This window comes from Podarcis cretensis (assembly GCF_951804945.1).
Source record: "Podarcis cretensis genome assembly, chromosome: 2".
NCBI classification, from domain to species: domain Eukaryota; kingdom Metazoa; phylum Chordata; class Lepidosauria; order Squamata; family Lacertidae; genus Podarcis; species Podarcis cretensis.
Window position 1 is genome coordinate 127215866 of NC_137171.1, and position 12094 is coordinate 127227959.

Here is a 12094-nt window from a genome sequence, read left to right on the forward strand (position 1 = left end):
TTCCAAAAGTAAAAAATCCAACAAAAAAAAGAACAATAAAAAATAAAAATAAAAAAGAAACATGTACATTTTAAACCTTAATTTCAATAATATCTTTCCAGGACTTCCCCACCCTTCCCCTTCTTGTATTCCATTTCTGTTTATTTAATTCAACAAGTTCCTATCCCAAATTTCTAACCTTATCGTTTTTAACCCCTTATTCAATTTAGCTCATTTTAAGTACCCTCTTTCATATTCCACGGTCTTTAAACATAAACATCTTTTTTCTAAGGTCGACCCCAGTTCCCTTCCACAAATTTCCCTTTTTTATATTCATTTCAAAAAACCACACATAAAAAGAAAGAAAAATTCAAAATATGATTGTACCCCCTTTGGATTCCCATTTTCCCTCCCCTCTTTCCCGGTTTCAATCCCCAAAATCCATCAGTCTATCTAGTGTCAGCCGGCGATCTCACATCCGAGGCTCTTAATTCTCTCTCTGCTCCTCTTTGCTGGTTTTTTTGATAGTCTTTTATGTCAGGCATCCAGTCTTGTAAAATTTCTGTCTCAAAAGTATCTGTTTTTCTTGCATCCAGGCCTATCCTTTTGAGCCTGAGTGCCCCCAATGCTCCCACTTCCATCTTGCTCAAATTTGTACTCCATAGGTCTTCTAATCCCCCCATCGGGAGATCTCTCCCATCTTCCATGTCCAATTTAAACCAAATTTCCATGATCCAATTCCTGTTTTCCTTTATGTCCTTCCTGACAGGCCCTTGGCCTTCCTTGGGTCTTCTGCGATGGTTTCTTTCCCTGTTCAGTTGTAAGTATTTCCAATTTCGCTACAGAAGCTTTTTGTTCAGGAACCAAAACTTGCGTCGAGTCCCTTCCATTTTCAATAGATACTTCTATTGTTTCCTTCAGTGTAGATACTTCTGTAGACAAAACAGTGCTCTGTTCTTGAAGTTTTCCCAGGAGATAAAAAGTCCTGTTCAACTCCATCAGTATTTTTCCACTTACAGCCATTCTTGTAATGTCCCAGAACCCCCTCTAGAGGGGTTATAGTTACTTAGTTTCCTTCCAAATCCAAGCCCAAAGTCAAATTAACTTGTTATTCCTTGTTTTCAACACATTATATCCAAATTGTAACAAATCTAGCCAGCAAAGTCTCCAGAACAAAGTTCTCTTTTTGTACTTCACTTTGACAGCTACTTTGACAGCTGTCAAAATCTCTATGTCTCTTCCCCAGGCTCTCTCGCGGGTTACTCCCGGTTCCGGGGGGGGGGGGTTGTACTTTAAATCTCGATCCGCTTTTATCCTCCAGCACAATTACTTGTAATTTTAACTCATGGAATTAATAACTTTTTCCCAATGAGGAAGAGGCTCTTCTCTTGACCTTAATTGTTAAATCCTTGCTTTAAGTTGTCTACAGTGGGGGGGAGGCGGACTTCCTCTTTGCACCTCCCCCGCTCGTACCGAATTTCAAAAAAGACAAAGAATTTCCCTTTTAAGTCCAATTTCCGTATTACTCACGGGTTGTTGTTTTAATCCAAATGTTCAGAAGAAGAAGTCAGCGCTCTCCGTCAAATGGCATGTGGCTTCGCTCAGCAGGGGAAGCAGAGGACTCTCAGTACTGCGCCGCTCCCCATCCCCCGTTCCGTAGCCTTTAAAAAGGCTCCTTCACGGGTCGGGAAGGGCGCTAACAGTGCCCACCGAGTCACCAAGTCCACGGGCTTTCGCGCCCATGGTTTTTAAGGGTCCCCACGTCGCCGGCACGGCAGAACCTGATCCCTGCTGAGCCGATTCCCTCCGGAGCTCGGAGGGAATCCGCCATTCGGCGATGGCGCTAACCTGGAAGTCTCTCGGTTGACCACAAACTTGACATGAGCCAACCGTGTGACGCGGCAGCTAAAAAAGCCAATGCAATTCTGGACTGCATCAATAGGAGTATAGCATCTAGATCAAGGGAAGTAATAGTGCCACTGTATTCTGCTCTGGTCAGACCCCACCTGGAGTACTGTGTCCAGTTCTGGGCACCACAGTTCAAGAAGGACACTGACAAACTGGAATGTGTCCAGAGGAGGGCAACCAAAATGGTCAAAGGCCTGGAAACGATGCCTTATGAGGAACGGCTAAGGGAGCTGGGCATGTTTAGCCTGGAGAAGAGGAGGTTAAGGGGTGATATGATAGCCATGTTCAAATATATAAAAGGATGTCATATAGAGGAGGGAGAAAGGTTGTTTTCTGCTGCTCCAGAGAAGCGGACACGGAGCAATGGTTCCAAACTACAAGAAAGAAGATTCCACCTAAACATTAGGAAGAACTTCCTGACAGTAAGAGCTGTTCGACAGTGGGATTTGCTGCCAAGGAGTGTGGTGGAGTCTCCTTCTTTGGAGGTCTTTAAGCAGAGCCTTGACAACCATATGTCAGTCAGGAGTGCTCTGATGGTGTTTCCTGCTTGGCAGGGGGTTGGACTCGATGGCCCTTGTGGTCTATTCCAACTCTATGATTTTATGATGGCCCAGCTCTCACTTCCATACATCACTACTAGGAAAACCATAGCTTTAACTATATGGACCTTTGTCAGCAAGGTGATGTCTCTGCTTTTTAAGATGCTGTCTAAGTGTCACGGTCCAGTCTACGGGCAATTGAAGTTCTGGCTGTGGACGTCGAGACCGGGGGCAAGATGGCAGAGTGGGAGCAGGAACGAGAGTCTAGAAGCCAGAGGTCCAAGGATCAGGAAGCAGGGAGTCACGAAGTCAAGGGTCCGAGGGTCAGGACGCAAGGAGTCATGAAGTCAAGGGTCCAAGAGTCGGGAAGCAAGAAGCCAAATGCAGCAAGGCAGGAAACGTGTTGTTGTGGCAAAGAGCCGAAGGGAAATGCTGACCTTATATCCCTTCCTGGCTCTTGCCACCAGGTGCTGTGAGTTACCAGTCGGCCTCACCTGTGCAGCTGCACCTTGCCTCTTCAGAACAAACTTAGGAAGGCCCCAGTCCTGCAAAGTCCTACTGGTCCCAGGGCCTGGCTCCTGCACGCACTCCTGACACTAGGTTTGTCATTGCTTTTCTCTCAAGAAGCAGGCGTCATTTAATTTCATGACTGCTGTCACCATCTGCAGTGATCATGGTACCCAAGGAAGTAAAATCTTTCACTGCCTCCATTTCTTCCCCTTCTATTTGCCAGGAGGTGATGGCCATGATTTTAGTTTTGTTGTTGTTGAGCTTCAGACCGTATTTTGCACTCTCCTCTTTCACCCTCATTAAAAAGTTCTTTAATTCCTCCTCACTTTCTGCCATCAAGGTTATGTCGTCTGCATATCTGAGGTTGTAGATATTTATTCCGGCAATCTTAATTCTAGCTTGGGATTCATCCAGTCCAGCCTTTCGCATGATGAATTCTGCATATAAATGAAATAAGCAGGGAGACAATAGACAGCCTTGTCATACTCCTTTCCCAATTTTGAACCAATCAGTTCTAACTGTAGCTTCTTATCCCACATAGAGATTTTTCAGGAGACAGAGGAGGTGATCAGACACTCCCATTTCTTTAAGAACTTGCCATAGTTTGCTGTGGTCAACACAGTCAAATCCTTTTGCTTAGTCAATGAAGCAGAAGTTGATGTTTTTCTGGAACTCTAGCTTTCTCCATAATCCAGTGCATGTTTGCAAGTTGGTCTCTGGTTCCTCTGCCCCTTTGAAATCCAGCTTGCACTTCTGGGAGTTCTTGGTCCACATACTGCTTAAGCCTGCCTTGTAGAATTTGAAGCATAACCTTGCCAGCATGTGAAATGAGCGCAATTGTGTTGTAGTTGGAGCATTATTTGGCACTGCCCTTCTTTGGGATTGGGATGTAGACTGACCTTCTCCAACCCTCTGGCCATTGCTGTGTTTTCCAAACTTGCTGGCATATTGAGTGTAGCACCTTAACACTATAATCTTTTAAAGTTTTAAATAGTTCAGCTGGAATATCATCACTTCCACTGGCCTTGTTATTAGCAGTGCTTTCTAAGGCCCATTTGACTTCACTCTCCAGGATGTCTGGCTCAAGGTCAGCAACCACACTACCTGGGGTGTATGAGACCTCCATATCTTTCTGGTATAATTCCTCTGTGTATTCTTGCCACCTCTTCTTGATGTCTTCTGCTTCTGTTAGGTCCTTACCACTTTGGTCTTTTATCTCCCCCATTTCCCTAACTCGGGGGATGTGACTTCTTCCACCCAGTTCCCTCCACGGAGTAGGACCTTGGTAAAGACACATGCCCGCTTGGCATGCTCTCTCCCTCCTGGTCGATCGTTCGGGAACTTCAATAGCTTTCTTCAGCCCGAACATCACAGCAACTGATGCCAAGAAGCATCAGCACACTTACGGAAGAGCAGAGTATTAGCGGTTCGCGTAACAGAACTCAGTAGCTCAGCATTTTGGCTAATCTACTTTATTTACATATAATACACTCGGAGAATTCTGACTTAGCTCCATCCTCTTTCTCATCAGACAGCAAAGATAAAGAACAAAGGACAATAGTCCTACTCCATGGAACATAGTAACATAAATATCCTGTCTCCGTCACTTCCCACTCTGTGGAATGAAAACATACACCATCATGTGATAGACAACAATCTCATGATTGCAGACATCGAGCAGGAATCCCAACAAAAATGTCTGCCTTGGAATCGTATCAAGATCATTCTATCATTTTTGAGACTGCATCCCAGTACAGCTTTCGCCACTCTTTTGTTGGGCTTTTATGGGATTATTTTATGGGATTCTTGCCCGCAGTAGGAGATAGGATGATCATCCGAACTGAATTCGCCCATTCCCGTCCATTTTAGTTCACTGATGCCCAGAATGTCAATATTTATTCTTGCCATCTCATTTTTGACCACATCCAGCTTACCTAGGTTGATGGTTCTTACATTCCAGGTTCCTATGGAATATTTTTCTTTACAGCATTGGACTTTCCTTTCGCTTCCAGGCATATCCACAACTGAGCGATCTTTTGGCTTTGGCCCAGCTGCTTCATCAGCTCTGAATCTACTTATACTTGTCCTCCGCTCTTCCTTAGTAGCATGTTGGACGCCTTCTGACCTGAGGGGGTCATCTTTCAGCAGCATAACTTTTATATGCCTGTTGTCTTTGACCATGGAGTTTTCTTGGCAGGGATACTGGAGTGGCTTGCTGGTTCCTGCTCCAGGTGGATCACGTTTAGTCAAAACTCTCCACTATGACCTGTCCATCTTGGGTGGCCCTGCACGGCATACCTCATAGCTTCTCTGAGTTATTCAAGACCCTTTGACACGACAAGGCAGTGATCCATGAAGAAGTATAAAGCATTAAATAGTTTACTTCCTTGACATCTGATGGGAGGGCGTTCCACAGGCTGGTTCCACTACTGAGAAGGCCCTCTGCCTGGTTCCATGTAACTGCACTTCTCGCAGTGAGGGACCACCAGAGGGAAATGTACTAGGAGCCAACGTAGGTCTTTCAGGACTGGTGTTATATGGCAGCAACTCCCAGTCACCAGTTCAGCTGCCACATTTTGGATTAGTTATATTTTCCAGGTCACCTTCAAAGCACATTGCACTAGTCCAAGCGGGAGATAACCAGAGCATGCACCAATCTGGCGAGACAGTCTGCGGGCAGGTAGGGTCTCAGCCTGCATACCTGGACACAGAATTGACCTGCATCCCCGTGGACAGCTGTGAGTCCAAAATGACTCCAAGGCAGCGCACCTGGTCCTTCAGGGGCACAGTTACCCCATTTAGGACCAGCGAGTCCCCCACACCTGCCTGCACCCTGTCCCCCAAAACAATACTTCTGTCTTGTCAGGATTTAGCCTCAATCTGTTAAGTGCCATCCATCCTCCAACTGTCTCGAGACACTCATACAGGACATTCACTGCCTTCACTGGTTCTGATGTAAAAGAGAGGTAGAGCTGGGTATTATCTGCATACTGATGAACACCCAGCCCACATCCCCTGATGATTTCTCCCAGTGGCTTCATATAGATGTTGAAAAGCATGGGGGAGAGAATGGAACCCTGAGGCAGACACATAGCCACTTGGTAGGCTTGGCATTGAGCTGTAAACCGTGTCTGGTCTGATTCAGAATGAGTTTTACACCACTAATGCTCTAGAGGTCTCAGCCATTCTTACATTGTCCTCAGCTCTGAGGAAAACCACAGGGCTGTCCGCGCTCCATTCAATCAGATAGGGCGCTTCAGAGCCAGACAGTCAACAGCCGTGGTTATCTCCACATTCCAGTGGGCCACCAGGGAATCAGCGGAAAGGGTTGCTGTGCGTAAGAGAAACCCGATGGAGAAGCAGCGGCAAGGACAGGTCCATCTGCTTCAACCAACCATGTCTCTGTCATGGATGCCAAGTCAAGCCCTCCATCCACAATCAAGTCATGGATGACCGCTGTCTTGTGAATCGTTGACCTGGCATTGCACAGCAGCACCTTCAGGTCATGAGGATCTCTCTTGTTGATTCCAGTATCCTTCCAGTCAAGACCAGACCCGGAGGCAGGGATAGTCTTCAAACAACCTCCTTGGTAAGGACATGGTCTGGTCTTAGTGTAACTCCTCCTCCTACGCGTGATCACTGAGATCAGGTGTCCCAGTGCATCCTACCCCCCCCCCCGTGGAACTTGCCCCAGCCATTCTGTTGGTTGATCCCCACTTCCAGGCTGCCCTGATCTTCTCCCCTTCAGTGCAGAAAACAAACTATACAATAAACCAATAAGACAGTAGAAACTAATTTTAATTACCGTATTTTTTGCTCTATAAGACTCACTTTTCCCCTCCTAAAAAGTAATGGGAAATGTGTGTGCATCTTATGGAGCGAATGCAAGCTGCGCAGCTATCCCAGAACCCAGAACAGCAGCGAAAGCAGCGATCCCTCTTGCTGTTCTGGCTTCTGGGATTCAGAATATATTTTTTTATTGTTTTCCTCTTCCAAAAACTAGGTGCATCTTATAGAGCGAAAAATACGGTAAACTATACCCCAGCCACAATTATCCCACCCCCAACAGAGCAAAAACGGGGGTGGGGGGGTGGGACATTTGCCCCAACCCCAGAGTTTGTTCCAGTGAGTTTGAGCTCTTCAGGACTCACAGCAGGGCAATGTCTCTCTGCCCTCCCAAGAGTCTCTTATGCGGAACATCAAATGGTCCATCAAATAATTCATGCCAGAGGAGGAAGCATATCAGTGTTTGGAAAGTGGAAGAATTGTAGAGTTGGAAGTAAATGTAAAAGGTAAAGGACCCCTGGACGTTTAAGTCAAAGGCGACTATGTTGCAGCACTCATCTCGCTTTCAGGCTGAGGGAGCTGTTGTTTGTCCACAGAGAGCTTTCTGAGTCATGTGGCCAGCATGACTAAACCACTACTGGAACATGGAGGACTGTGGCGAGTGCCAGAGCGCACGGAAAGCACAGTTTACCTTCCCACCTATTTATCTACTTGCACTGGTGTTCTTTTGAACGACTAGGTTGGCAGGAGCTGGGACAGAGCAACGGGAGTTCACCCCATTGTGGGGATTCGAACCGCCAACCTTCCGATCAGCAAGCCTAAGAGGCTCAGTGGTTTAGACCACAGCACCACCTGCGTCCCTACAAGAGTTGCAAGTACCCTGGGGTCATCCAGTCTAACCCTCTGCAACACAGGAATCTCATTTCAAGCATCCCTGAGAGATGGCCATCCAACCTCTTCTCAAAAGCCGCCGATGAAGGAGAGGCCACAAATTCCAGAGGGAGACCAGTCCACTGTCAAACAACTCTAATCACCAGGAAGTTCTTCCTGATTTTTAGTCAGAATCTAATTTTTTGCAACTTGAATCCACTGGTTTAACTGTGTCCCTCTGGAGCAGGAGGAGCTAGTTTGCTCCATCTTCCATGTGTCAGCCTCTGAGATATTGGAAGATGGCTTTCATATATCCTCTTTTCCAGGCTCAACATACCCAGCTCCTTCAAGTGTTCCCCATAAGGCTTTGTTTTCATACACTTGATGATCTTTGTCGCTTTCCTCCTCACAAAGCAGATACTGCCTCAGCAGAAAAGAACAGAACCTCCAGTATTTTCCAGTTTCTGCCCTCAAAGACTTTAGCCATGACCTTCTGCCCCATTGCCAGAAGCATCTTTAGCTCCCTAGTTTCTGTGGCAACACTGGCCCAAGTTTCCATCACAGAATCGTAGAATGGGAGAGTATGAAGGGGTCCTCAGTGTCACCTGGTCCAGCCCCCGTGCAAGGCAGGAATCTCAGGATCTCCTCCAAGACTGATGACCATCCAACCTCTGCTTCAAAAACTCCAATGAAGGAGAGTCCACCACCTTCCACTCTGGAAGAACTCTTCCTGTCCTAAAGTACTTCCTGATATGGAGTTGGATCTCCTTTCTTGTAACTTGAAGCCATTGTCTCAGGTCTCACCCTCTGGAGCAGGAGAAGGACCATCTTGCTCCATCCTGCAGGTGACAGCCCTTTTCATAACATGCATACGTTGGAGAAAATAACAATTTCATAAAACCGCATTTGGGTGATTCCATTTTCTTTTTAGCCTATTGCCTAGTTAAACTGAAAAGGCCTGTGCCTGCCTACCTTTTACATTACAGAACCAGCTGCTTTTAGGTCCTGTACATAGCAAGTGTTGGTTCCGGAATTCTGAAAAGTATTAAGTGTTGGACTCTATGGGGACCGTTGAATGCATGAAAGGAGAATCTGCTAGGCATGGCAATTGTGATTCATCTTGAACTGTTTTGTAGACGGATGAAAGAGGACATTGGAAGACACTTAGTGAATTAGCCAAAGTCTTAATAAAGGAAGACATATACCGTATTTTTCGCACTATAGGACGCACTTTTTCCCCTCCAAAAATGAAGGGGAAATGTGTGTGTGTCCTATGGTGCGAATGTCGGCTTTTGCTGAAGCCTGGAGAGCGAGAGGGGTCGGTGCGCACCGACCCCTCTCGCTCTCCAGGCTTCAGGAGAGCCCCACCGCCAGCCCCACAAGCTCGGGGGACAGCGGGGAGGCGGAACGCCGCCATCCCGCTGTCCCCCGACGTGGTTAGAAGGCTGGCGGGGGGGAGAAGCCTGCTCCTCCCCGTCGCCAGCCCCGCAAACTCGGGAGACAGCGGGAGAGGCACAGCGCGCCCTTCCCGCTGTCCCCGACTTGGCTAGAAGGCTGGCGGGGGGGGGGGAGGAAGCCTGCTCCTCCCCGTCGCCAGCCCCACAAACTCCCGACATGGTTTGGAGGCTGGCGGAGGGCTTCCTCCTCCCCCAGCCCCGCAAGCTCCCAGAGCGATGCCAAAGCTGCGCGCAGCTTCGGCATGGCTCTGGGTCCCGTTCTGGACCTTTATTCCCCCCCCCAATCTAGGTGCGTCCTATGGACCGGTGCGTCCTATAGTGCGAAAAATACGGTATTAGAACAAAGTCTTAATAAAGGAAGACACTGAAAATAGTTATATGTAATCACATGATATATTATGAGGAGGGCTGATCTGAAGAGTCAAATGATTTTGGTTGGTTGATTATTGTGACATTGGATTGCAACTATTAAGATTGCTGTGATTCTGTGATTGGTTAATAGGAATGACATGTGCAATTTGGAAGTGTATTTTTTTAAAAACCATTGTTTTGGATGTGGTTCTTTGCCTGCACATTTGTATTTCAATAAATGCCTATCTTTTCACTTGGAGACTGCATCCTTTTCTTTTGGGTTTTTATGCGTGGGTAATCTCTTTTTGAATTTCTCCTACATATATATTTGAAATGACTGGATTTTAAAAATAAACAAATCTGAATGTGATTTATAATGAGACTGAAACACTAACATTATTGGTAGAAACAACTCTTTAAAACAATCAAAAAATGAATCAGAATAAATTTTTTAAGCAGAATATTTTCTTACCCTGAAGTTCAGTTTACAGAGACAGGCAGGGTCTTCAACTTGCAGTGTCCTCTGCAGAGGGGGGAGTCATCCCTCCTAACGCCTCCCCCTTAAACAGGTGTCTGTATGCCAGCCACATCACCAGAGGAGTCCTGGAAAGACAGGACACTCGTACACAAAGCAGGTGGCTAAACAGCATGCCAAAGGCAGGGCCCCATAAGTTCCTCCCCATGTCAGTCTATAAACCAACAGCCGCCTCCACTGGGGGCAACAAATGCTGCAATGCACTGAAGCAGAGGAAGATAGAGGAGGGTGGAATGTCGTCCCCCCATCTGTAAACTGAAATTCATGGGAAGAAAAAATGTATGTTTTTACTAGACAAAAGGGGGGCGCCATTCCTGATAGGGATCTACCAGAGCAGTATCCCGGATTCGGGAGGGCTTCCTCTGCCTCCATATCCCTGTGGAACTCCTCTCTGCAGCATCCAAAGAAGTTTGTTCCTACGGGACCGCCTCTCCCGGTCTGCCCCACAGAGGACCTTAAGGTCCATAAATAGCAACACCCTAGAGGTCCTTGGCCCTAAGGAAGTCAGATTAGTCTCAACCAGAGCCAGGGCCTTTTCAACTCTGGCTCCAGCCTGGTGCAACGCTCTGCCTCATGAGACCAGGGCCCTGCAGGATCTGATCTCTTTCCGCAGGGCCTGTAAGACAGAGTTGTTCCGCCTGGCCTTTGGCTTGGAGCCAATTTGATTCCCTCCCCCTCTTTCTTTTTTTTTCTTTTCTTTCTCCTGTGATGAGGCTACATTTTAATATTTTAATGTTTCAATATTTTAATGTATTTTAATCTTGTTTTTAAGTTGTATTCATTCAACTTGTTTTTATTGTTGCTTGTTAGCTGCCCTGAGTCTGGCCTTGCCTGGGGAGGGCGGGGTATAAATAAAAAATATTATTATTATTATTAATATTATTATTGGAAAACCTTCCTTAGGGGGAAGCGGGGCAGACTGATGCAGAAAAATTCAATCTCGTATTTTATGTAACAAAAACGAGTCAAATAATTATTATTTTTTTGCTTTATGCATGGCATAACTAATCAATATTATAATAGCAATCAAAATAACAATTAGAAGATAATGAGAATATGACGACTTGAGTGGGTTTTGTATCTTAGCCCGTTTTGGGGGCAAGTGAGGGCCGTCTACAAAAGGGCTCCTGGTGTAGCCTTATGAGGCTTTGCCCTCGGGTGGGAAAAAATATTGCGCCCGGGAAAGGGAGTGGGAGTCAGACAGACACTCAAGGAATAGTTTCGGAGAAAAAGCTTTATTTCTACCATCCACGAACTGGTAGAAGGAGCAAGTGTGATAGTTCACAAACAAGCACGGGTTCACAGTCATTTGCACAGAGCATATATTCCCCTTCCAGTTCCCTCCCCTTTCTCCTCCTCTTCAGGAGTCCTGCCTCGAGTTCCCCTGAGCATGAACAGAAAGCTCCTGTCTTGGGACTCTACCCAGGAAAGGGGGTGGGGGGGTCGAGGAGCCTTGTGGTTCAGCATGTCCAAGATGTTGCAACTGAATGAGATAAGATTCAGTTCTCAGGCCTGCTCTGACACAGTCTATTCATTAGCCTTTCTGAAGCTCTCTTGTACTGATAAAAGTAGCGGTTTGCCCTTGCACAGCATCTTGTGAGAAAACAGAGGAAAACTTTAGCTGTGGATTTTTTTTAGAAGAGAGAAAAGGGATTTTGGACAGTTTTGAGGCCTGGGGTGATTATTGAGGGGTGTGTGTGACTTTGGGTCCTCGGTGGGGTCACCTGTCCTCACCTCCTTCACTGGGACCCCGAGGGGCCAGAAAGGGAGTCTCCAGCCTTGTCTGGGAAGAGACCCCCTTTCCCCCAGGCCGGCAGATGAAGCCCTTCTGCTTGCGCTGACTCTTGGGGTGACGAAGGAAGCTGGTCTGGGGGTCAAACTCCCCTGAGGGAACCCTCCACCTCTGGGGAGATAAAGCCCTTCTCCTTATTCTTCTTCTTCTTGGGCCTCCCTCCTCGCTGCCTGTCCTGGCGCAGAACCTGGCGGATCCCCCAAGGCCGCTTGCCTGGCGTCCCCTAATGGAGAGGCCTCCTCCTCTGTGGGGCCAACATGGCGGGGAGAGAGGCTGCCCTGCGGAGGCCAAGCCATCATGGCAGGAAGGCGGCTGAGGACCAAAGCTCCGCCCTCCTTCATCTGGGAGGAGAGACCCCGAGAGCGTG